This window comes from Pan troglodytes, chromosome 19 (assembly GCF_028858775.2).
Source record: "Pan troglodytes isolate AG18354 chromosome 19, NHGRI_mPanTro3-v2.0_pri, whole genome shotgun sequence".
Lineage (NCBI taxonomy): Eukaryota > Metazoa > Chordata > Mammalia > Primates > Hominidae > Pan > Pan troglodytes.
The window spans coordinates 47,102,101-47,128,994 of NC_072417.2; the positions used below are offsets into that span (position 1 = coordinate 47,102,101).

Genomic DNA, 26,894 nt, shown 5'->3' on the forward strand with positions numbered 1-26,894 from the left:
CTTTTCTGTCCATGAAATTAGCAAAGATACAAAAATGATGATCCAAATCATGGTAAATATATAATGCAATGTGCAGCCTCATATACTTTTGGCTGGAATATGAATTAGTTCCATCTTTTCAGAATTATCTACAAAGAATAGTAAAAGTACACAGAAGCATTATCTCTAAATTCTGTTTCTGAAAACTAATCTTAAAGCAATAATTCAAGATTGGTGGAGGGAAGGAAAGTTTTACACAAAAAGACATTTGTCACACTCTTCTTATTACTAGGGTAAGGTAGGGAAAAAATTAAATGACTAAATCTAGAAATCTGGTTTGGTCACAGTAGAGTCCTACAACAAAATATTTTATGTCTTTTACCCACTGCTTTTGTTAACATCTGTAGATAAACTAAATAGTCAGTTGTATTTTCTTGTAGATTTTGATTTTATTTTTTAAAGATACAGTCTCACTCTGTTGCCCAGGCTGGAGTGCAGTGGTGCAATCTCGGCTCACTGCAACCTCCCCCTCCCAGGTTCAAGCAATTCTCCGGCCTCAGCCTCCCAAGTAGCTGGGATTACAGGCATGTCACACCATGGTCGGCTAATTTTTTGTATTTTTAGTAGAGATGGAATTTTGCCATGTTGGCCAAGCTGGTCTCAAACTCCTGGACTCAAGTGATCCACCTGCCTTGGCCTCCCAAAGTGGTGGGATTACAGGAATGAGCCACCATGCCTGGTCTGATGTTCTTCTTTCTTTTTTTTTTTTTTTTTTTCAGAGTCAGGGTCTCAGTCTGTCACTCAGGCTTGAGTGCAATGGTGCAATCATAGCTCACTGCAGCCTCCAACTCCTGAGCTCAAGCAATTCTCCTGCCTCAGCCCCCAAGGAGCTGTGACTACACCACTATGTACACTATGTACACCACTATGCCTAGCTAATTTTGCATTTTGTTGTTGTTGTTGTTGTTGTTTATAGGGATGGGGTGTTGCTATGTTGCTCAGGTTCATCTCAAATTCCTGGCCTCAAGCAACTGTCCTGCCTCATCCTCCAAAAGCACTGGGATTACAGGCATGAGCCACTGTGCCTGCCTCTCATTTCTTCCTTCTAACCCTTTATTCTATAGAGAACTTATTTTAACATGTGATATGAAGAGTCAGAGGATATGGGTCCAAATCTTATCTTTGCCATCAGCTATGTTACCTTTGATCTAGGGAAACAAAAATGACCTCACCTACCTCACAGATTGCTTGTGAATCTGCTGTGAGTTGGTGCATATAGAATTAGTGAGATTTGGTTTAGTTGGTTTCCTAGCTCATGGACAAGGGGCTGCCACACATCACCCCATCTATCAGGAGACCAATAGTAAGAACTGGGGCCGGGTGCAGTGGCTTATGCCTGTAATCCACATTTTGGGAAGCTGAGGAAGGCATGTCTCTTGAGGCCAGGAGTTCAAGACCAGCCTGGCTAACATAGCAAAACCTCATCTCTACTTAAAATACAAAAAATTTAGCTGGGCGTGGTGGCATGTGCTTGTCGTCCCAGCTACTCAGGAGGCTGAGATCGTGCCACTGTACTTCAGCCTGGGCAACAGAGTGAGACCCTGTTTCCCCCAAAACAGAGAGTGAGAGAATAGGAACTGGAATGTTTGGAGAACTCTGTGTGGAAAATGCAATCCTGAATCATGTATTAAAAATAAGGAGAGGCCAGGTGCAGTGGCTCACGCCTGTAATCCCAGCACTTTGGGAGGCCAAGGCAGGTGGATCACAAGGTCAGGAGTTCGAGATCAGCCTGGCCAACATGGTGAAACCCCATCTCTACTAAAAATACAAAACTTAGCTGGGTGGGTTGGCAGGTGCCTGTAGTCCCAGCTACTTGGGAGACTGAGGCAAGAGAATTGCTTGTACCCAGGAGGCAGAGGTTATAGTGAGCTGAGACAGTGCCACTGTACTTCAGCCTGGGTGACAGACACTGTACCCCCAAATAGAGAGAGAGAGAGAGAATAAAAACTGGAATAGTTGGAGAAATCTATGTGGAAAAGGCAATCCTGAATCACCCATTAAAAATAAGGGCCAGGCGCGGTGGTGGCTAACACCTGTCATCCCAGCACATTGGGAGGGTGAGGTGGGCAGATCACTAGGTCAGGAGATTGAGACCATCCTGGCCAACATGGTGAAACCCTGTCTCTACTAAAAATACAAAAAATTAGCCAGCCATGGTAGCACGCGCCTTAGTCCCAGCTACTCGGGAGGCTGATGCAGGTGAATCGCTTGAAATTGGGAGGCAGAGGTTGTAGTGAGCTGAGATCACACCACTGCACTCCAGCCCGGGCAACAGAGTGAGACTCCATTCCATGCCCCTACCACCACCCCCCTCAAAAAAAAAGATGAACGATTTCCATTTCTAGCCATGAAAGTAAAACACGGATCAGAGTTCCACTCCAGCCTTAAATGACTAGAACGTCAGATAAATGGAAGAACCAAGTGTTTTCAGAGATTGAAAAATAGACAACACAGGACATTGATCCCTGCAATAAGACCAGCAAATGAGGTGAGCTGTAGGAGTGCCCCATCTCACCACCTACAGAGAGGTGCCATGGCTAATCCCAATGGACAGGGAGCACAGCAAAGCCAGTTGGCCTTGCAGAATCGAAGGGACAGAGTGTGGTTCTAGGGCAGGTGGCTGGAGTTGGCATGGATGTTTCCTGGAGATAATGAAGCCAAGCCAGAGAGAGAGATCCAGTGACTCATAGACCGAGATCCAGTGATTCATAGACCAGCCTGGGCAACGTGGCGAAACTGTCTCTACCAAAAATTAGCTGAGCGTGGTGGTGCGCACTTGTAATTCCTGCTACTCAGGAGGCTGAGGCAGGAGATTCGTTTGAACCCTGCTGGGAGTGGAGGGTGCAGTGAGCTGAGATCGCGCCACTGCACTGCAGCCTGGGCGACAGAAGGAGTGAGTCTCTGCCTGAATCTTTGAATACTGCTTTGTGCGTGTGTAAGAAGAAACTACCTAAATTGGGAGGTGGGGAGAGGGCATCCCTATCCTTCCCAAACTGGGTCACTATTGTAATGGTAGGGGTGGTGGATACTTCTAGGTAACATTGAAGTGGTGATCAAAGTCCTCCCTAAAGCGTTCCCCTTTAGTGATATCCAACTGCCCCCCTACTCACTGGCAAATTTTTATTTACCTGGAACACCAGTCCCAGATCTTTTTATTTTTTCTTTTCAGACAGGGTCTCCCTCTGTCACCCAGGCTGGAGTGCAGTGGCATGATCACAGCTCACTGCAGCCTCAACCTCCTGGGCTCAAGCGATCCTCCTACCTCAGCCCCTGAGTAACTAGGACCAGAGGCATGCCTTGCCATGCCCAGCTCACTTAAAAAAATTATTTTTTGTAGAGATGGGGTCGCCCTATATTGAGAAAGCAAGTCAGGGTCTTGCTCTCTCACCCAAGCTGGAGTGCAATTGTGCAATCATAGCTCACTGCAGCCTCCAGCTCCTGAGCTCAAGCAATTCTCCTGCCTCAGCTTTTCAAGTAGCTAAGATGACAGGTGTGCACGCTATGCCTAGCTTATTTTGTCTTTGTGTGTGTGTGTGTGTGTGTGTGTGTGTGTGTAGAGATGGGGTCTTGCTATGTTGCCCAGGTTGATCTCAAACACCTGGCCTCAAGCAATCCTCTCACCTAGGCCTCCCAAAGTCCTAGGATTACAGGCATGAGGCACTGCACCCAGTCTGAGCCCAAATCTTCTTATGTCTATACTGCTTTCTCTACAAATGCAAGAACCTATAAATACGTTCAGCCCAAGGTTACATCCCGACCACAAATACATAAAAACCACCACAAACACAACTATGGCCTTCTCCATTCACTATCAGGGACTGAAATATTTGTTGTTGTTGTTGTTGCTGTACACATAATATTTTATATGTTCCTAATAATAATGCTGTGAATGAAGGATGGTAAATGTGTTTTGCCAGCTTTAAGAAACCTACTACACAGAGAGGCTTATTAACTTTTCCAAATCTGCACAGCAAGATAAGGGGAGAAGTGGAACCAGAGTTGAGGTTAACTAGTACTTAAGTTGATTCTTCCCATGAAATAAAAATAAAATTGTAGGCCGGGCACAGTGGATCACGCCTGAAATCCCAGCACTTTGGGAGGCTGAGGTGGGTGGATCACCTGAGGTCAGGAGTTTGAGACTAGCCTGGTCAGCACGGTGAAACTCCATCTCTAAAAATACAAAAATTAGCCAGGTGTAGTGGTGCACTCCCAGCTACCAAGGAGGCTGACGCATGAGAACTGCTTGAAACTGGGGGACAGAGGTTGCAGTGAGCCAAGACTGCACCACTGCCCTCCAGCTTGGGCAACAGAGCAAGACTCCATCTCAAAAATGAATAAACAAATAAACACATTCATTACGATACTTCTTGGTATTCATCATCATTCCCCAGACACCTGGAAAATAAGACACTCTACCTTTTCTGTGCATGAAACCAAACTCTGCAATAAGAACCCTTCTTGAGTCTGAATTTATTAGAAAATCTGCATTTATAACACACTGGATCTCTGTAGAATGTAACTTTGCATCCAGATGAAAATATGGTTTGACAGCAAAATCATGCTATGAAAGCAAGATCATGTTCCAGAAAGCATGCCCTCAATAGATACTATTTAGTGTGTGCTTTGTCAGACATCACAGAGTACCTGGGAAGCAACAATACATAGAACTCCTTCTCTCTCCTGAGCCCACAGTCCAGTCAAAGAGAGCCAAAGAAATATCGGCAGTGCCTGGCGAGAACACTGGGAGAGCCAGGTTTGGGCTGCAACAAGGGCAGAGCATGGGGAAGATTCCCTCGGCCTGGTGCAGGTGGGGTAAACCTCCCCACAGGGGGACAGCTATGAGGAGACTCGGACAGTGAATAGAAATCTTTTCAGCCATGCATCGTGTGACTCATGCTCCTATACTTTGAGAGTCTGAGGGGAGAGAATCACTTAAGGCCAGGAGGTCAAGACCAGCCTGAGAGTGAGACTAGATCTCTATAAAAAAAATTTTTTTTTTTTTTTGAGACAGAGTCTCATCCTGTCACCCAGGCTGGAGTGCAATGGCACAATCTCAGCTAACTACAACCTCCACCCGGCTAATTTTTTGTATCTTTAGTAGAGATGGGCTTTCACCATGTTGGCCAGGCTAGTCTTGAACTCCTGACCTCGTGATCCACCCGTCTCGGTCTCCCAAAGTGCTAGGACTACAGGTGTGAGTCACCACGCTCAGCCCCCAAAATTTTAAAAATAGGCTGCCCATGGTGGTTCATGCCTGTCGTCCCAGCTACTCAGGAGGCTGAGGCAGGGGAATCGCTTCAGCGCAGGGGAATCGCTTCAGCCCAGGGGTTCAAGGCTGCAGTGAGTTATGATGGCACCACTGCACTCCAGCCTACACAACAGAAGAAGACCCTGTCAAAAAAAAAAAAAAAAAAGGCTAGCACAGTGGATCACACCTCTAATCTCAGCACTTTGGGAGGCCAAGGCAGGAAGATCAATTGAGTCCAGGAACTTGAGACCAGCTTAGGCAACATAGCAAGAACCTATCTCTAAAAAAATAAAGAGAAAAAAAGGATCTTTTAGTTGGTGATTATGGTGCCAACACGGGCATTCCAGGCAGAAGAAACAGCTCAAGCGAGAGCAGGAGAGCGAACAAGGTAGTGGAAACAGATCAGTGGCTGGGATAGAGGGGAGAAGGGGATGAAAACCCAGGAGAGAGCAGAGGACACTGAGTGTCCTGACCAGGGGTTAGGGCTTTGTCCTGTGGGCCTCGGGGAGCCAATAACAGGACTCTCAAATTTTGATCTGTGGCCGGGCACAGTGGCTCACACCTGTAATCCCAGTGCTTTGTGAGGGTGAGGCAGGAGGATCACTTGAGCCCAGGAATCAAAATCAGCCTGGGCAACATAGCAAGACCCCATCTCTACAAAAGTAAAAAAATTAGCCAGGCATGTTGGCATGTGCCTATGGTCCCAGCTACTCAGGAGGCTGAGGTAGGAGGATTGCTTGGGCCCCGGAAGTTTAGGCTGCAGTGAGCAGTGATCACACCACTGCACTCCAGTCTGGATGACAGAGAGAGACCCGGTTTCACAAACAAACACACACAAATTTGGATTTGTTAGAAAGACCACTTGGGCATGGGTGACAGGAGGCTGTCTGGAAACAAAGCCGATAAGGAGTCCACCTCTGAGGATCAAGTGAGTGGGGCAGAGGCCTGGCTGCTGGCGGGGAGGGAACATGGATGGGGCAGTGGGAGATGAGCCCAAAGCTGAAGTGAGGGGAGCAGTGCAATGGACGCAGGGCAGGCTGGAGGAGGTGAGTGACATCTCTGCCCTGAGAGAACACACAAACAGAAAGTTCAAAACCACTTACCTGATGAAAACCTGCAATTGTTTCTGCTCCGTACCTGCTCTGAATAATGGGCTTCTCAAACTGGGTGGCCAGCTGCAGCTGAATCAACTCCAGGTGCCTGTAGTCATGATACTAAGAGTAGTAGCTGTTCACACGGATCATGTTCACATAGGGAGCCTAGGACCAGAGCAGCAGAGCCCGTTCAGTGCCCAGAAGACCACATGATTCAGCACTCACATGCTTTAGGGGCTCTTCTGGCAGAGAAGGTAAGAAGGGGATGTAATCCAGGCACTCTGGGAGGCTGAGGCAGCTGGATGCCTTGAGGCCAGGAGTTCAAGACCAGCCTGGGCAACACAGCAAGAACCCGGATCTAAAAATATAGTAGTAAGACAATTAACAGGGCTCAGTGGCTCATGTCTGTAATCCCAGCATATTGAGAGGCCAAGGTGGGAGGAATGCTTGAGCACAGGAGTTTGAGACCAGCCTGGGCAATGCAACATGACCCCATTTGTACAAAAATAAAAAATAAAAAATAAAAAAATAACTAGAAGGGAAGAGCCACCTCTCGAGGCTGAGAACATCCAAGTTCACCAATTTAGATCCTGAAGTTACCCTGCCTCACAGGCAGGAAACATGGTCACAAAGTGGCCCAAAGGAGGCAGGCCTGCGACTCTGCACCGACGTGGCAGCTGAAAAGGGCTGAGAGAAGCAGAGCAGCTGCCAACACGCTTTCCTCAGGCAAAGCCCAGGGCCCCCGCCACTGGAACTGACTCCTCTTCAGGCAGCAGTCCCATCACTGGGCTTCCCCTCACCTTGCCCTAGAGAAGCACTCCCATCTGAGGGGCCGATGCAGTCATTCTCACAGAAAGTCTTTTTTTGTTTTGTTTTGGATACAGAGCCTCACTCTGTTGCCCAGGCTAGAATGTAGGGGGGCGATCTTGCTCACTGCAACCTCTGTCTCCCATGATCAAGTGCTTCTCCTGCCTCAGCCTCCCAAGTAGCTGGGATTAGAGGCGTGTGTCATCATGTCCAGCTAATTTTTTGTGGAAACAAGGTTTCACCAGTTGGCTGGGCTGGTCTCGAACTCCTGACCTCAAGTGATCTGTCCACCTTAGCCTCCCAAAGTGCTGGGATTACAGGCATAAGCCACCATGCCTGGTCGTCACAGAGAATCTTGAGGCAGCTTTCACGAGGCAGCATTGTGGGCTGTAGAGGGCCTGAGAGTCCCACCTAGGAGCAGGGCAGAGATGACCGAGCCACCATCAGCTTCAGCAAAGTGGTGCTCAGGGATGAGCAGCAGAGGCTTCTGTGTCCAACTGGCTAGTTTCTAATGCATCCTGAACACACTTCTTTCTAGTAAGAATGCTGGCCAAGTGCAGTGGCTCACACCTGTAATCCCAGCACTTTGGGAGGCCGAGGTGGGTGGATCACCTGAGGACAGGAGTTTGAGACGAGCCTGGCCAACATGGCAAAATCCCATCTCTACTAAAAAATACAAAACTTAAGTCGGGCATGGTAGTGTGTGCCTGTAATCCCAGCTACACCGGAGGCCGAGGCAGGAGAATTGCTTGAACCCGGAAGGGGGAGGTTGCAGTGAGCCAAGATTGCACCTTTGCACTCCAGCCTGGGCAACAGAGCAAGACTCCATCTCAAAAGAGAATGCTAATGGCAGCTTGTGCCTGTAATCCCACCACTTTGGGAGGCCAAGGTAGGAGGATCACTTGAGCTCACGAGTTTGAGACCAGCCTGGGCAACACAGTGAGATCCCATCTCTACAAAATAATTTAAAATTAGCCAAGCACAGTGGTGTACACCTGGAATCCCAACTACTCGGGACACTGAGGCAAGAGGATCGCTTGGGCCCAGGAATTCAAGGCTGCAGTGAGCTGTGATCACACCACTGCACTCCAGCCGGGGCAACAGAGAAAGACCTTGCCTCTACAAAAGAAAAAGAAAAACGCAGGCTCCAACCCTGGAGTTAGTGAATCAGGATCTCAGAATGCAGAGATTGCCATTTCACAAAAATTTCCCCTAGAGATTCTCATCAGCCAGGTGTGGGCCAGATGAACTCTAAGCTCCCTTAAACCTTTGACATTTTATGAGTCTATTAAATCAAAGTGCAAAAAACGCTGAGTCCAAACTGAGCAAACAAATCCCATCTATGGGATTTGTCCTATGCCCAGCCTCCTTGTATTGAGAAAGCCACACTGCCTGGCGAGTAAGCAGGGAGAGAATTCTCACTAACCTAAAGATCATCTTTGAAAACAGACTGGCTGAGGCTCGGTGCGGTGGCCCACACCTGTAACCCCAGACCTTTGGGAGGCCGAGGCAGGAGGATCACTTGAGCCCAGGAGTTCAAGACCAGCCTGGGCAACATGGCGAGACCCTGTCTCTATCTTTTTAAGTAAGAAAACAAAATTTTAAAAAAAAACCCAGACTGGCAGCTCATGGTCCTTTCCAGCTGTTCCATGATCAGGCTTCAGGACAAGCCCAGGCAAAGGTGGGGAAAAAAGGGGTGGGGACCCCCAGGCTCACCCCTTTATCTGCTGCACAGTTGGAGTTGGTCACAAAGGTCACAGATGGGAGGGGTCCAAGACTTTGGTGTGAGCGATTGCCATCCTGTCTACAAAAGGCAGAAGACGCAGGTTCCATCAGTCCAGGAATGGCTCAGACACCCTCCCGTCCTCTGTGTCCCATCTTCCCCCGCCAGAACACAACACGGGGCCAGGCACGATGGCTCACACTGGTAATCCCTACACTTTGGGAGGCTGAGGCAGGTGTATCACCTAAGGTCGGGAGTTCAAGATCAGCCGGGCCAACATGGCGAAACCCCGTCTCTACTACAAATACAAAAATTAGCTGAGCATGGTGGCACACGTCTGTAACACCAGCTACTCAGGAGGCTGAGGCACAAGAATCGCTTGAACCCAGGAGGTGGAGGTTGCAGTGAGCCGGGATCGTGCCACTGCACTCCAGCCTGGTCCACAGAGCAAGACCCTGTCTCGAAACAAACAAATGAACAAACAAAACAAAAAAGAAAAGAAAAAAAAGGCATGAAGCCACTGCTTTCTTCCCTAACTTCAGATGTATTTTATGTAAGGGCACACGATCCTGTAGTCCTAGACTGAGCTCTCTAACATCACTCTTTCTTCCCCTGCCTCCGAATCCTGTCCCCCCAGAGGAGTAGCCACCCTTCCAGGTACATAGAGCTGAGGTCACTGGGCTGAACACTGGCAAAAATGAGGTTGACTCCCTGAAACAGCTCTTGAGCACAAGAGCGGATGGATGCAGATTTGGGTGGGATATTTATTAATGCATTAAGCAAACAGGGAGTGCGGGCTCTCAGATGAGAAGCTTCAAAGCCTTGTGACAGCCTGGCTGAACCGCTCCAGCCTGGGCAGCTCCCTCCAATTCCTGCCCCGGAAAACAAGCATCTCCTCTGGCCACCTCCCAAAGAAGCCTGTCTCTCAGGCACCTGCTCCTGGAAGCTGGTGCTCTCCACCTTCGCAACAAAGGACCTGTCCACCCAGTCCTGCTGAGCACACCCCTGTGCCCCCAACTCTGAACTGTCCTTTACCTAGGCTCGGATGACTTCTCAGAACCTTCTGCCTACTGCAGACTTGGCTCAGCCCAAAGCACTCCATGAAATCGGGGTGTGGCATCTGCCTCAAGGAGCATTTCTACAACCTCTACTGCCTCTGCTGCAAGTAAAAAATCCACCTCTGAATGCTGAGTTAGAATTGCATGATTGTAAGGAAAAAAGGGAGGCCGGGCGCGGTGGCTCACACCTGTAATCCCAGCACTTTGGGAGGCTGAGGCAGGCAGATCACTTAAGGCCAGGAGTTCGAGGCAAGCCTGGCCAACATGGTGAAACACTGTCTGTATTAAAAATCTCTCTATTAAAAAATACAAAACTTAGCCAGGCACAGTGGCTCACACCTGTAATCCCAGCACTTTGGGAAGCCAAGGCAGTCAGATCACCTGATGTTAGGAGTCCAAGACCAGCCTTGCCAACATGGTGAAACACTGTCTCTACTGAAAAATGCTAAAGTTAGTTGGGCGTGGTGGCACGTACCTGTTATTTCAGCTACTTGGGAGGCTGAGGCTGGAGAATCACTTAAACCTGGGAGGCAGAGGTTGCAGTTACCCAAGATTATACCATTGCACTCCAGCCTGGGCAACAGAGTGAGAGTCCATCTCAAAAAAAAAAAGGCCAACAATTAGCTGGGCATGGTGGCACACATCTACAATCCCAGCTACTTGGGAGGCTGAGGCAGGAGGATCACCTGAGCCTGGGAAGTTGAGGCTGCAGGGAGCTAAGATTGTGCCACTGCACTCCAGCCTCGGCAACCAGAGTGAGACCCCGTTCAAAAAAACAAAAAACAGCCCAGGCGCAGTGGCTCATGCATGCCTCTAATCCTGGCTACTCAGAAGGCTGAGCCAGGAGAATCACCTGAACCCGGGAGGCGGAGGTTTTAGTGAGCCAAGATTGTGCCACCACACTCCAGCCTGGGCGACACAGCAAGACTCCATCTCAAGAAAAAAGCAAGCAAGCAAAAGAAAACCATAATTTGGGTGGGTAGATATTTGGTCCCCTGAACTGTCCGGGTATGGGCAGCCCTCCCAAAGGGCTGAGACGGGCTGATCTTGAACAGCACACGCCCACCCCAGTGAGCCACCTGCCTGGGTCTCCCCCTCCCAATGCAGCCCAGGGCAGGCAGGGGGCATTCACTTGAAGTAGTAGCCGGCAGATTCCAGGTAGCATGCAGGCTCCTTGGCCACAGACCACATTCCCATGGCGGGGTGTGTCCCTGCGCACCAGTTCCTCCATCACCCGCTTGTGGTGATGCACATACGTTGTTGAAGAGCTGCCTACGGGCCAGGAGGGAAGTGACAGAATATCACGGTGAGGCCCGCGGGCTGGGAAGGCGGAGTGGGTGCATGGTGGGGACTCATGGCAGCACCAGGCCCATGGTGGGACACTACTCATCGATGACCACAGTCCCATAGTGGTCACACATCTGCAGCACTTCCTTGGTGTAGGGGTAGTGGCTGGTGTGGAAGGCATTGGCACCAAGCCAGCGAAGCAGGTTGAAGTCCTTCACCAGCAGCGACCAGTTGAAGCCCTTCCCTCGGATCTAGGAGACAGCAGAGCCGAGTGACCCATGTCCCTGTCGAAGCTGCACTTCCTACAACAGCCAGGACCCTGGAGAGCCACCGCATGAGCCCCCCTCTCCAGCCCAGGCACCTGCTCCACCACAGGGCAGTTTGGAGCTATTTGCCTCATTGCCCTGAGCTGTGCTCAACTGTGGGACACAGGGAAGGCGAAGGTAGAAGGTGACCAGAAGCAGCCCCCACGAGGACCCAGGAGCCCCGGCACACGTCCACATCCTCATGCTTGTTGATGCCGTGGAAATATAAAGTTTTCCCATTGATGAGGAACTGGCTCTCGGTGACAGCCACAGTGCAGATCCCCACAGGGAGTGTGTAGAAGTCAGACACAGGCCCCAGTGATATCTGTGCAGTCAGCTGCACCTACGACAGCCAAAGCGCCAGGTGTGAGCACCCCGACAGCCTGAGCCCCATCTGGCCTGCCCTTTGGCAGGAAGGCCCCTCATGCACCCCAGCAGCTGCCTCGGGGCTGCAAGCAGAGATGTAGCAAACAGAAGCTCTGCCCTTCCCTGGCTGACCCTGGGGACCTGCCCTTCAAAACTGGGCCTTCCCCTTGACCAGACAAGGTGGCTCATGCCTGGAGTTCCCACACTTTGGGAGGCTAAGGCAGGGGGATCACTTGAGTCCAGGAGTTAAAGACCAGCCTGGTGACAGAGTGAGACCCCCATCTCTAAAAATATATATATTTTTTGAGACAGTCTCACTCTGTCACCCAGGCTGGAGTACAGTGACATGATCTCAACTCACTGCAGCCTCTGCCTCCCGAATTCAAGCAATTCTCCTGCCTCAGCCTCCTGAGTAGCTGGATTACAGGCGTGCACCACCATGCCCAGCAAATTTGCAATTTTTTATTTTTTATTTTTGAGACGGAGTCTCACTCTGTCACCCAGGCTAGAGTACAGTGGCGTGATCTCGGCTCACTGCAAGCTCTGCCTCCTGGGTTCATGCCATTCTCCTGCCTCAGCCTCCCGAGTAGCTGGGACTACAGGGGCCCACCACCACCACGCCTGGCTAATTTTTTTTGTATTTTTAATCGAGACGGGCTTTCATCGTGTTAGCCAGGATGGTCTTCAAATCCTGGCCTCAAGTGATCCAGCCGCCTCGGCCTCCGAAAGTGCTGGGATTACAGGTGTAAGCCACCATGCCCAGCCTACAGAAAAGGTTTTTTTTAATTAGCCAAGCATGGTGGCATGTGCCTGTAGTCCCAGCTACTCAGCAGTCCAGGTAGGAGGATTGCTGCAGCCTAGGAGCTCAAGGCTGCAGTGAGGTGTAATCAGGCCATTGCACTCCAGCCTGGGTGACAGAGTGAGACCATCTCAAAAACAAAATAAAACAAAACAAAAAAAACCTGGGCCTGCCACCAAGGGTAGGAAACATCAGAGGACCATGCCTGCCCATTCACCTGTCCTGGGCTCCTGCTGAAGCCAGGGCCACCAGATGGGGGCAAAAGACCTCCCTTAAGCAAGTCCCAAACCACCATTACCTCCAACGAGTACAGATAGGTGGAGCATTCGTGCATCAAGTAAGGCGAACAGAGGCTGGCACCCCGGCACCTTCAGCTGGCCCTGGCTCCTGGCTCCCTTGGCCACGACTTTGTTTTCTGCATCCAGAAGAGGCACTTCCAACTCGAACTGGCTACTGCACTTGACGGAGATCTGGTCATTCACCAGCCCTGCAGGAGGCAAGAAATACCAGGGCTGAGGGAGGGACACGACCTGGGCCACACAAACGGGAGTGTCCCGCAGTCACCACTCCCAGGCAGTCATTTGTTTCTGTTGCTTTTTTAAAACTTTTAACTTTTTTTTTTTTTTGAGACGAAGTCTCGCTCTGTCCCCCAGGCTGGAGTGCAGTGGCGTGATCTCGGCTCACTGCAACCTCCACCTCCAGGGTTCAGGTGATTCTCCTGCTTCAGCCTTGCAAGAACATGGGATTTTAGGTGTGCACCACCATGCCCAGCTAATTTTGTATTTTTTAGTAGAGATGGAGTTTTGACATATTGGCCAGGCTGGTCTCCAACACCTGACTTCAGGTGATCCTCCTGCCATGGCCTCCAAAATTGCTGGGATTACAGGTGTGAACCCCCATGCCTGGCGCTTTTTTTTTTTAATTTTAAAAAAGATTTTTTTTTGGCCAGGCAACATGGTCACACCTGTAATCCCAACACCTGGGGAGGCTGAGATGAAAGGATCGCTTGAGCCCAGGAGTTCAAGATCAGCCTTGGTGACATATTAAAACCACTTCTTCCATAAAAATACAAAAAATTAGCCAGGCGTGGTGGTGCGCGCCTGCAGTCCCAGCAGCCCCAGCTACTTGGGAGGATGAAATGGGAGGACTGCTTGAGCCAGGAGTTCAGGGCTGCAGTGAGCTACGATCTTGAGGCAGGGCAGGTAGTCAAGGAAGTGACCGTGTCCTTTGGACGCGCCAGTCACGGCGCTGAGACAGGTGATGTGTAAACGAGCAAGTACAGCTACTGCGCATGTGCACCAAGAGGACGACCCAGAACTTGCTTAGAGTAACACCTCTTCCCAGCTCCTTAGGAATTCATCATGTAAGACTCCCAGTGTCTCCCCACTAATAATCAGCGCTGTCTCATCCTTACGAGCAGCCTGCCCTGAATTCTCTCTCTCTCATGGTGAATCGTGTATTTTGCACTTCATTAGTTTTTCTGAGATGGGGTCTCGCTCTGTCACCCAGGCTGCAGTGCAGTGTTGCAATCACAGCTCACTGCAACCTCCACCTCCTGGGTTCAAGCAATTCTCCCATCTCAACCTCCCAAGTAGCTGGTATATTACAGGCACATGCCATCATGCCCAGCTAATGTTGGCCAGGCTGGTTTGAACTCCTGAGCTCAAGTGGTCCACCCACCTCAGCCTCAGAAAGTGCTAAGATTACAGGCACGAGCCACTGCATCCAGGCTATTCTGAACTTAACTGTCAAAACACTTTTTCCTTTGCAATAAATTGCTGTATGCTGCATCATCTTTGCTGTGTGATTCTTGTTTAAATTCTTATTTACTTATTTATTTTATTTATTTATTTGAGACGGGGTCTCACTATGTTGCCCAGGTGAGTCTCCAACTTTCGGCTCAAGTCATCCACCCACCTTGGCCTCCCAAAGTGCTGGGATAATAGGCATTAGCCACCACACCCAGCCTAAATCCCTTTAAACTTAGAACTGCGGCCCCGCAACAGCTGTCAATAATCTCACCACTGCACACCAGCCTGGGAGACAGTGCAAGGCCTCGTCTCAGAAAAAGATATATTTTAAAAAAGAAAAAAACTTACAAAAAAAATTTTTTTTCCTTAAAGACAGAGTATCCCAGCCGGGCATGGTGGGTCACGCCTGTAATCCTTACACTTTGGGAGGCCGAGGCGGGTGGATCATCTGAGGTCAGGAGTTCAGGACCAGCCAGGCCAGCAATGGTGAAACCCCATCTCTACTAAAAAAAATACAAAAATTAACCGGGCATGGTGGTGGGTGCCTGTAATCCCAGCTACTCGGGAGGCTGAGGCAGGAGAATCGCTTGAACCCGTGAGGTAGAGGTTGCAGTGCATCAAGATCCCACCACTGCCCTCCACAGCCTGGGTGACAGAGCGAGAATCTGTCTCCAAAAAAAGACAGGGTCTCCCTCTGTTGCCCAGACCGGAGTGCAGTGGCATGGTCATAACTCACTGCACCCCTGACCTCCCAGGCTCAAGTGATTCTCCTGCCTCAGCAGCTGGGACTACCGGCACACATCACCATGCCCGGCTAATTTTTTAATTTTTTGTGGTGATGGTCTCGCTATGTTGCCCAGGCTGGTCTTCAACTCCTGGCCTCAAGTGATCCTCCCACCAGGGCCTCCTTGCAAAGAGCTGGGTTGACAGGAGTGAGCCACTGTGCCCGGCCCCCCAAAGCTGCCTGTTCCTTGAACACAATGTGTATCAAGGGGAGCTGGAGTGAGAGCAGCACCGTGGGGAAGGGACAGTATGGCCACCCTGAGCTGTGTGACGTTAGGCCAGACCCCTCTTCTCCAAGCAAGGTCAAACACATGGGTGATTTCGGGAGCCTGTGCCCACTCAGACAGGCTGGATTTTACCTTCGTAGGTGGATGGGAACCTGTGAGGGTTTAGAGATGCTGGGAGAACCTTTTTCCTGGGAGAGCTTTCCAAACAGGGAACAAACAGAGCCACCCTGGGCCCGCTGAGGGAGGGTCCTACCAGAAGCCCTCACCACTGTCATGCTCCATGCTGGTGGTGACGGTGATATCGCTGATGTAGGTGGTGGGTGTCGTGTACAGAAGCACAGCCTGCTGCAGTCCCGCGTAGTTGAAGAAGTCCACTCTGCGAAGGCCACCCTGTCCCTAGCAAGAAGACCATGGGGTGGGATGGGAAGGTGGGTGGGTGTGGAGACAGGATGGTACCCACTTGGAGGTGTTGGTCATGTAGCAGATGGTCCCTGGTGGCAGGGCGGAGGGGGTGAGCATGTTGTTGATGGTAATAGCGATGGGGAGGCAGGAGGCCAGGGGCCCCACCTAGACCAGGCTGCTGATGTCTGCCCTTCATGCTCTAGCGTGTCAACCCCATTCACCCACTGCAGGCACAGGGGATAAGGGGAGGGGGCGGCAGGTCAGGGCAAGAGGCGGGGCCCTGCTATCAGGCACTCCCTCACATAACCTGCAGCATGGGGCTCAGGGGCCTGCCAGCCAGATGGGAAGAATGACATCCCATGGGGTAGATCAGGCCACCTATCCCCCTACACAGCGCACAACCCCCGGGCAGGGGAGTGCCCCCTACTGTCCCACCCCAGGAAACAGGCTGTGGGGTGGTAGATGGAAGTCACATGCTGTTCAGCAGCCGTGTGCACTCAACCCGCCCTGCATGCTCCTGGCCGCACTGACCACAACAGCATAGGAGTGGGCACTGCCAATTCTCAGCACCACTCTTGGGCGCAGGTCCTGGGTCCCTCGCTCTGGCAGGGTCACCTCCTGTTCATACCACACCTAGCCAACAAAATGCCACAGCCACCAGTCCTGGCCAATGTCATTGAAGCTGGAGAGAACTCACATGTCCAGGGTGGGGCATGACTGCAGAGAGAAGGGCCGGGCTCAGCTCCTAGGCCCCCAAAGAGATCCGGGACCAATATGCTTCACAGCTGTGTCCCCAGGCCTAGTGTAAGCCCTGACATATAGCGGGGACTCTGCGGAATGGACAGAAAACTTGCTGATGACAGGTCAACTGCCAGGGCAGTTTGTGCACCTGGGCCAGTGGCGCCAGGAGTTCCTCCTGGAGTGGATGGGGCCCAATATCTCCTGAGACAGGGGAGAGCCCAGGGCCACATCCAAGCCTGAGGCAAGAGGGTTCAGACCCATGACTAACAGGCAGATGACCCACTGCCTGGCTCAGGGAGGAAGGCTGGTTGGGGGATGGGGGGACTTTGCTTAGGACACTGTGAGTGGGGTACACGCTGGCACCCAGCCCTCTCCTCTCTTCCTCCTGTACTGAATGCCACAAAGTCAGAAAAAGAGGATGCAGACCAGGCAAAAGCGGCCCAGACCTCCCCTGGTGCCACTTCTCTGCTGGCCACATCCAAGTCAGGAGGGGGACAGGGGTGGCATTCTTCACCTGATGTCACATCCTGTCCTCTATCTGAACCCTGAAAACCAATGGACCTTCCTGCCTTGGCAGAGTTGACTTCAGGATGTCTTAACTGTCCCCTCCTTCTGATCCCCGGGCCCAGCTCTGTGCAACACATGCTACTCTGGCAGGATGAGTGTCTGGGTAGCTCATGCTTGTAATCAGCACTTTGGGAGGTCAACGTGGGAAGATGGCTTGAGGTCAGAAGTTCGAGAACAGCCTGGACAACATAGTGAGACCCTATATCTTACAAAAACAAGTTTTTTGTTTTTCTTTTTTGAGATGGAGTCTTATTCTGTCACCCAGGCTGGAGTGCAGTGGCGTGATCTCGGCTCACTGCAACCTCTGCCTCCCAGGTTCAAGCAATTCTTCTCCCTCAGCCTCCCAAGTAGCTGGGATTACAGGCATGTGCTACCATGACCAGCTAATTTTGTAGTTTTAGTAGAGATAGGGTTTCACCATGTTGGGCGGCGTGGTCTCGAACACCCGACCTCATGTGATCTGCCCACCTCGGCCTCCCAAAGTGCTGGGATTACAGACTTAAGCCACCGCACCCGGCCCAGGCAAATTTTTTAAGAAACATTTATTTTAGAAATGGGGTCTCACTACGTTACTCAGTCTGGTATCAAATGATCTTTTTTTTTTTTTCTTGTTTGAGACAGAGTCTTGTTCTGTCACCCAGGCTGGAGTGCAACGGCGTGATCTCAGCTCATTGCAACCTCCACCTCCCGGGTTCAAGAGATTCTCCTGCCTTAGCCTCCTGAGTACCTGGGATTATGGGCACCCGCCACCACGCCTGGCTAATTTCTATATTTTTAGTACAGCTGTGGTTTCACCATATTAGGCTCATCTCGAACTCCTGACCTTGTGATCTGCCTGCCTGGGCATCCCAAAGTGCTGGGATTACAGGTGTGAGCCACCACACCCAGCCCTCAAAAGATCTTTCTACCTCAGTCTCCAAAGTAGCTGGGACTCCAGGCATGCGCCACCACACCTGACTGAGTTTTCTCATGTGTTTCCAGTATTTTTTTTTGAGATGGAGTCTCACTCTGTCACCCAGGCTGGTGTGCAGTGGCGCAATCTCGGCTCACTGCAAGCCCCGCCTCCTAGTTTCATGCCATTCTCCTGTGTCAGCCTCCTGAGTAGCTTGGACTACAGGCGCCCACCACCACACCCAGCTAATTTTTTGTATTTTTAGTAGAGATGGGGTTTCACGGTGTTAGTCAAGATGGTCTCGATCTCCTGACCTTGTGATCTGCCCATCTCCGCCTCCCAAAGTGCTGGGATTACAGGTGTGAGCCACCGCACCCGGCCATGTTTCCAGTCTTTATAACATTAGGATCTGATGGACTTAGACATCCGAGTTCTCAGGATCATGGTAAGCAGAATACTTTCTTTTTTTTTTTTTTTTCTTTGGCTGGGCGTAGTGGCTCACGCCTGTAATCTCAGCACTTTGGGAGGCTGAGGTGGGCGGATTGCTTGAGCTCAGGAGTTTGAAACCAGCTTAGGGAACACAGCATAACCCCATCTCTAAAATATACAAAGATTAGCCAGGCGTGGTGGCACATACCTGTAGTCCCAGCTACTCAGGAGGCTGATGTGGGAGCATCGCTTGAGCATGAGAGGTTGAGGCTGCAGTGAGCTGTCATTGCATCACTGCACTGCAGCCTGGGGGACAGAGCAAGACCCTGTCTCAAAAAAAAAAAAAAAGTGTGTAGTAGAGAAGTAACATTAGAAGGCCTGGTGCGGTGGCTCACGCCATCAATACCAGCATTTTGGGAGGCTAAGGCGGGCAGATGACCTGAGGTCAGGAGTTCGAGACCAGCCTGGCCAACGTGGCAAAACCCCATCTCCACTAAAAGACAAAAAATTAGCCTCGTGTGGTGGCATGCACCTGTAATCCCAGCTACTCGGGAGGCTGAGGGAAGGAAATCGCTTGAACCCCAGAGGCAGAGGTTTCAATGAACTGAGATTGTGACACTACACTCTAGCCTGGGAGACAGAGCAAGACTCTGTCTCAAAAACAAACAAACAAAAAAAGGAAAAGAAAAAGACAAAAGGAAATAACATTTGATATATATGGACCCAGAAGCTAATGTGTGTGAAATAGTTCGAGTCATCAGAGAAGTACAATTGTAAGCATATAATTTCATTCTTGTTGCTACCTAGTCATAATGTGTCATCACTCATAACAGAATGGCTTCAATCATTTGGTGTGTGCAATCTCACACACACAGTTTTTATTTTGTTTCGTTTTGCTTGCATGTTTTAGAGACACGGATGTGCTCTGGCACCCAGGCTGGAGTGCAGTGGTGTGATTATAGCTCACCGCAGCCTCCAACTCCTGGGTTCAAGCAACCCTCCTGCCACAGCCTCCTGAGTAGCTGGACACAGGTGCGTGCTACCACAACCAGCTAACATTTTAAAATAGAGTTTGTATTTTTATGATAATTATGTGCACTAGAAGTTATTACAACTCTTGTGTTTATAGGGTACAAACCTGTACCAGTACTCTAAACAATGACAATATCTTTTCATGAAGTCACAGCCCAATGTACCAGTTCACATACTTTTTTTTTTTAGACTGAGTCCCACTTTGCCTCCCAGGCTGGAGTGCAATGGCACAATCTTGGCTTACTGCAACCTCTGTCTCCTGGGTTCAAACGATTCTGCTGTCTCAGCCTCCCGAGTAGCTGGGATTACAGGCACGCAACACCACACCCAGCTAATTTTTGTATTTTTAGTAAAGACCCTGTTTCACCATGTTGGCCAAGCTGGTCTCAAACTCCTCACCTCAAGTGATCCACTGCTTCAGCCTCCCAAAGTGCTGGGATTACAGGCATGAGCCACCACACGCAGCCAATTTTTTTTTGTTTCTTTTGAAACAGATCTCACTCTGTTGCCCTGGCTGGAGTACAGTGGCACCATCACATCTCACTGCAGCCTCGACCTTCTAGGCTCAAGTGATCCTCCCATTTCAGCCTCCCAAGTAGCTGGGACCACAAGCATGTACCACCATGCCCTGCTCATTTTTAAATTTTGGGATGACATTTTGGGGTCTATGTTTCTCAGGCTGGTCTGTCTCAAACTCCTTCGCTCAAGTGATTCTCCCACCTCAGCCTCCCAAAGTGCTGGGATTAAAGGTGTGAGCCACCCTGCCCGGTCTCCTGGTGCACTTGAAATATAATTCAAACTCCTTACTATGGCCAAGAAGTCTTTGTGTGACCCAGCCCCTGCTCAATTCTTACTCTCATTCACCGTTCTCCAAACATTCAAGCCACTTTCTGTTCCTTAAAAACCCATTCCTGCCTTAGAGACTTTGCACGTGTAGCTACTATAATTTCTGCTTCTCTGTCATTGAAGCCTCAACTCAAATGTCGAAGCCTCAACTCAAATGTCACATCCTCAATCAGCTCCCCTCTGCCCACTTTTTAAATTATGATAACTAACCATAGAGGTTAACCAAATATTTCTTTCTCCCTCTTTTTAGACACGAAGTGGAACTGCATGTCTTTGACCCTGTCATGTGAGGGGTGACCGTGTGACTTTTTGGTCAATGAAATGTAAACAGCAATTTTTTTTTTTTTTTTTTTTTTTTTTTTTTTTTTTTTTTTTTTTTTTTTTTAGAGAGAGAGAGGTTCTCAGTCTGTCACCCATGATGCTGGAGTGCAGTGGCACGGTCTCGGCTCACTGCAACCTCTGCCTCCCAGGCTCAAGCAATCCTCCCAACTCAGCCTCCCAAATAGCTAGGACTACAGGTGCATGCCACCATGCCAGGCTAATTTTTTGTAGAGACAGGGTTTTGCCATGTTGGCCAGGCTGTTCTCGAACTCCTAAGCTCAAGATATCTGCCCCCCACCTTGGCCTCTCAAAGTGCAGGGATTACAGGCATGAGCCACCATGTCCAGCCTTAAACAAACAAAACAAAAAAATTTTTTGAGGCGGAATCTCAGTCTGTTGCCCAGGCTGGAGTGCGGTGGCATGATCTCGGCTCACTGCAACCTCCGCCTCCCAGGTTCAAGTGATTCTCCTGCCTCAGCCTTTCGAGTAGCTGGGACTACAGGCGTGTGCCACCACATCTAGCTAATTTTTGTATTTTTAGCAGAGAAGGGGTTTCATCACATTGGCCAGGCTGGTCATGAACTCCTGACCTCAGGCGATCCACCCACCTCAGCCTCCCAAAGTGCTGAGATTACAGGCATGAGCCACTGTGCCCGGCAAACAGCAATATTTTTAAGAGCCAACGCCTGATTTTCTGCAACGCTTTTTCCTGCCTTGGTGATCATGGAAGCACGTGTGAAATTGAGCATCCCTCAGCTGGGAACCCTGAGCAACTTATGGAAATCAAAGCCCCCTTTCCAACCTGTCATGGATGTGTAGCATGAATGAGAAATAAATCTTTTATTGATTCAAACAACTGAGGTTTTGAGGTTGTTTGTTACTGCAGCTTAATTAGCCCATCCTGACTGATACACCATGTGCCAGACAGACCCTCATCTGGGGGCTCTACCCGTATTATCTCATCTACTTCTCACAACAACCCGATAAAGTAGCTTGTCCTCTTAGGTTATTATAAAGGAACAGCTGAGGCTGAGGCTGGGTCATTGGTCTCTTTTTTGTCAAAAAGAGAGTTGTTTGGCTCATGGTTCTGCAGGCTGTACTAGAAGCATGGCCCCAGCATCTACTTCTGCTGCAGCCTTGGAAGCTTCCACTCAAGGCAGAAGGGTGAAGGGGAGCTATGTGCAGATCACATGGCAAAGGAGAAAGCAAGAGAGCAGAGGTGCCAAGCTCTTCCAACAACCAGTTCTTTAACTTTTTAACTTTTTGTTTGTTTGTTCGTTTGTTTTAAATGGAGTTTCGCTCTTGTTGCCCAGACTGGAGTACAATGGCATGATCTTGGCTGACAGCAAACTTCGCCTCCCGGGTTCAAGCGATTCTCCTGCCTCAGCCTCCTGAGTAGCTGGGATTACAGGCATGCACCACCATGCCTAATTTTGTATTTTTAGTAGAGACGGGGTTTCTCCGTGTTGGTCAGGCTGGTCTGGAACTCCCGACCTCAGGCAATCTACCCACCTCGGCCTCCCAAAGTGCTGGGATTACAGGTGTGAGTCACAATGCCTGGCCCATTTCTTAACATATTAGAGGATTGTGGCAACCCTGTGTTGAGCTAGTGGATTGGTGCCATTTTTCCAACAACATGTGCTCATTTGGTGTCTTTGTGTCACAGTTTGGTAATTCTTACTGTATTTCAAACTTTATTATTATTTTTTTGAGATAGAGTCTTACTCCATCGCCCAGGCTTAAGTGCAGTGGTTTGACCATAGCTCACTGCAGCCTCAACCTCCTAGGCTCAAGTGATCATCCTGCCTCAGCCTTCTGAGTAGCTGGGACGACTGCCTTGTGCCACTATTCCTGCCTAATTTTTAACTTTCTCTGTAGACATGGGTTCTCACTATGTTGATCAGGCTTGTCTGAAACTTCTGGATTTCCAGCAATCTTCCTGCCTCAGCTTCCCAAATTGCTGGGATTACAGGCTTGAGCCACCGTGCCTGTTTCTCTTTTTTTCTTTTTTTTTCTTTTTTTTTGAGACAGAGTCTCACTCTGTTGCCCAGGCTGGAGTACAGTGGCGTGATCTCAGCTCACTGTAACCTCCGCCTCCCGGGTTCAAGAGATTCTCCTGCCTCAGCCTCCCAAGTAGCTGGGGCTACAGGCTTGAGCCACGGAGCCCAGCCCAGCTGTTTTATTCGTCCTTCTTCCTTCCTCCTTTCCTCCTCCTGTTTCTTTTTCCTCTTCCCTCCTTCCTCCTCCTCTTTTTTTTCCTCCTCCCTCCTTTCTGCTTGCTGCCTCGCGCCTCCCAAATTGCTGGGATTAAAGGCACGAGCCACCGCACCTGGCTGTTTTTTCTTCCTCCTCCTCCTCCTTTACAAGCGTGAGCCACCTCACCTGGCTGTTTCCTCCTCTACAGGCATGAGCCACCGTGCCTGGATATTGCCAGCCACGCAGCCTGCCTTTTTCTTTTGTTCTGTTCCTTCTTTTTCTTTTCTCCTCCTCCTCCCCCTCCCCCTTCCTCTCCTCCCCCATCAACCTCCCCCCCTCCCTCCTCTGGCATGAGCCACTGGGCCTGGCTGTTTCCTCCTCCGCCGCCTTCTTTTTCACAGGTGTGAGCCACTGCACCTGGCTGTTTTCTCCTCCTCCTTCTCCTTTACAGGCATGAGCCACTGCGGCTGTTTCCGCCTCCTCCTCTACAGGGGTGAGCCACCTTGCCTGGCTGTTTCCTCTTCCTCCTCATTTACAGGCGTGAGCCACCTTGCCTGGCTGTTTCCTCCTCCTCCTTTACAGGCGTGAGCCACCATGCCTGTTTCCTCCTCCTCCTCATTTACAGGCAGGAGGCAGTGTGCCTGACTGTTTCCTCCTCCTCCTCCACAGGCCTGAGCCACCTGCCTGGCTGTTTCCTCCTCCTCCCCCCCCCTCCTCCACAGGCCTGAGCCACCTGCCTGGCTATTTCCTCCTCCTCTTCCTTTTCCTTCATAAGTGTGAGCCACCTCACCTGTCTGTTTCCTCCTCCTCCTCCTCCAACTCCTCCTCTACAGGCAGGAGCCATCATGCCTGGCTGTTTCCCCCCCCACCTCCTCCTCCTCTTCCTCCTCCTCTTCCTTTACAGGGGTGAGTCACCTCACCTGGCTGTTTCCTCCTCCTCCTCTTCATTTTATTATATTTAATTTTTAGACAGAGTCTTGCTCTTGTCAACCAGGCTAAAGTGCAATGGCACGATCTCAGCTCATTGCAACCTTCCCCTCCTGGGTTCAAGCAATTCTGCCTCAGCCTCCCAAGTAGCTGGGATTGCAGGTATCCACCATTACTTCCAGCTAATATTGGCATTTTTAGTAGAGACGGGGTTTCACCATGTTGGCCAGGCTGGTCTCAAACTCTTGACCTCATGTGATCCACCCGCCTTGGCCTCCCAAGGTGCTGGGATTTCAGGCATGAGCCACTGTGCCCAGAATAATAATAATTATTTGAAACAGAATTTCGCTCTTGTTGCCCAGGCTGGAGTGCAATGGTGTGATCTCAACTCATTGCAACCTCCACCTCCCGGGTTCAAGCGATTCTCCAGCCTCAGTCTCCCAAATAGCTGGGACTACAGGTGCCCGCCACCACACCTGGCTAATATTTTTGTATTTTTAGTAGAGATAGGGTTTCGCCATGTTGGTCAGGCTGGTCTCAAACTCCTGAACTCAGGTGACTCACCCACCTTGGCCTCCCAGAGTGCTGGGATTTCAGGCATGAGCTCTTTGCCCATTTTTGCCGCCGCGGCTTTCTGCCCCCGACCCCGTTGCTTTTTGCCCCCGCCGCCATGGCTTTTTGCTGCTTTATGTCCCCGTCGTCGCGGCATTTTTCCCCCTGCGGCAGCGGCTTTTTGAACCTGCCGCCACGCCTTTTTCCGCCGTGGCTTTTTGGGGCTTTTGGTCCCCGCCGCCACAGGTTTTTCCCACCGCGACTTTTTGCCCCCGCCGGGCCATTTTGCCCCTGCCGCCGCATCTTCTTGCCCCCGTCGCCGCGGCTGTTTACCGCCGCGGCTGTTTGCCCCCGCCGCCGCGGCTTGTTGCCTCCGTCGGCCCGTCTTTTTCCCCCGCCGCCGAAGCTTTTTGCTGCCGCGGCATTTCCCTCCCGCCGCCGCGGCTGTTTGCCGCCGCGGTTTTTTGCCGCCGCGGTTTTTTACCGCCGCCGCCGCCGCCGCGGCTTCTTGACCCGCTTTGCCCCGGGTTCTTCCCCCGCCGCCGCGGCTTTTTTGCCCCCGCCGCCGCGGCTTTTTTGCCCCCGCCGCCGCGGCTTTTTTGCCCCCGCCGCCGCGGCTTTTTTGCCCCCGCCGCGGCGGCTTTTTTGCCGCCCCTGCTTCCTGCCCCCGCCGCCGCCGCTTTTTGCCGCTACGGCTTTTTGCCCCCGAAGCCACAACTTTTTGCCCTCGCCGCCGCGGTTTTTTGCAGCTTTTGGCCCCCGCCCGCCGCATCTTTTTACGGCTTTTGGCCCCCGCCGCCGCGGCTTTTTTCCCCCCGCCGCCGCAGGTTTTTCCCGCAGCAGCTTTTTGCCCTCGCCGCCGCGGCTTCTTGCCGCCGCCGCGGCTTCTTGCCCCCGCCGTCCGGGCTTTTTGCACCCTCCGCCGCGGCTTTCTGCCCCCGCCGCCGCATCTTTTTGCCGCTGCAGCTTTTTGCCCCCGCCACTGCGGCTTTTTTCCGCCGCCGCGCCTTTTTGCCCCCGCCGTCACGGCTTTTTGCCCCCGACGCTGCAGCTTTTTACGGCTTTTTGCCCCCGTCACCGCGGCTTTTTGCCCCCGCCACCGCAGCTTTTTGCCACTGCGGCTGTTTGTCCCCGTCGCCCCGGCTTTTTCCCCCGCCGCCGCGACTTTTTGCCGTCGTGGCGTTTTGCTCCCACCGCCGCGGCTTTTTGTCGCCGCCGCCGTGGCTTTTTGCCCCCGCCGCCGTGGCTTTTTGCCCCCGCCGCCGTGGCTTTTTGCCCCCGTCACCGCGGCTTTTCGCTGCCGCGGCTTTATACGCTCGCCGCCGCGGCTTTTTACCGCCGCAGCTTTTTCCCCCCGCCGCCGCGGCTTTTTGTCCCCACCGCGGCGGGTCTGAAGGCGGGATCAGCAGACTCGGCGGCCAGCTCTACCGGCGTCCTGGCTCAGGCAGCGCCGAGGGGCGCTCCTGGTCCAGCTCTCCCGGCTGGGGGGTTCCTTGCCTAGACGCCCGCGCCCTGGGCTCCGCCCCTGGGACGCTGCGTCCTGCATAGAGCGGCGCTGCGCTCGGCGGCGATGGGCGAGAAGAAGGAGGGCGGTGGCGGCGGTGGCGGCGGTGACGCGGCTGCCGCAGAGGGAGGCGCCGGGGCCGCGGCCAGCCGGGCGCTGCAGCAGTGCGCGCAGCTGCAGAAGCTCATCGGCATCTCCGTCGGCAGCCTGCGCGGGCTGGGCACCAAGTAAGCTGTGTCGAAGCACCTCACCCAGCAGGAGATACGGACCGTGGAGGTAAGGGGGTCGGGGACCAGGGCTGGGCTCCAGCAGCGGACCGGACACCTCCCTCGGGGCCCTAGTTCACTCCTGGCCCAGTTGCATCCTTGAGCCTGCATCGCCCCCTTGTAGGCTTCTCCTCCTTCCTGCACTCGCTGATGCGGCAGCCGGAGGACCCGGGACCAGCCCTCACCTTGGGCAGGAGTTGTGGAGCGGGTGCGTGGTGGGAACTGTGATGGAGGCTCGAGGGACCCTTGGGCGGGGTGGGCTGCGCGTGGAAATCCCCTTACCCCCCCGAATTTCCATCTGGTGCAGCCCTCTCATCTTGTAGGTGAGGAAACCGAAGGCCTGAGGGAGAAATGACTTGCCAGGAACCCCTGTTAAGGAGAATTAACAAAGTGTGGTTATGAAAGGAGAACTGAGTTGGGACTCAGACCTGGAGTCCAACACCCTTGGTGAAGACATTATACCACCTTGAGTCTGGCCTGTTGACTGAGGGTGAGCCACTCCATCCTCCTCTGATTGTGGGGTCTTGACCTCAACGGGTTTCGTGCAGGAAGAAGCAAATGGGTTTGCTTTCCTAGCTCTGTTCAGTACCTTAGGGACCCTGAGAACTGGAGAGATTCTTGGAGAGCCATCTGGTGTATGTCATGGGTGGGCCTTTTTTGAAGGTCAGTTTGCCCAGTGGGCTGGCTCAGCCCGAATGAACTCTCTTGAATCTTTGGAGTTGTCTGTGTACT

General features: G+C 51.7%; 1 pseudogene; it reads right to left on the reverse strand.

The window, feature by feature from the left end:
- Nucleotides 1-4,736: 4,736 nt before the first annotated feature.
- Nucleotides 4,737-26,478, reverse strand: LOC112206087 (uncharacterized; annotated as a pseudogene).
- Nucleotides 26,479-26,894: the final 416 nt, after the last annotated feature.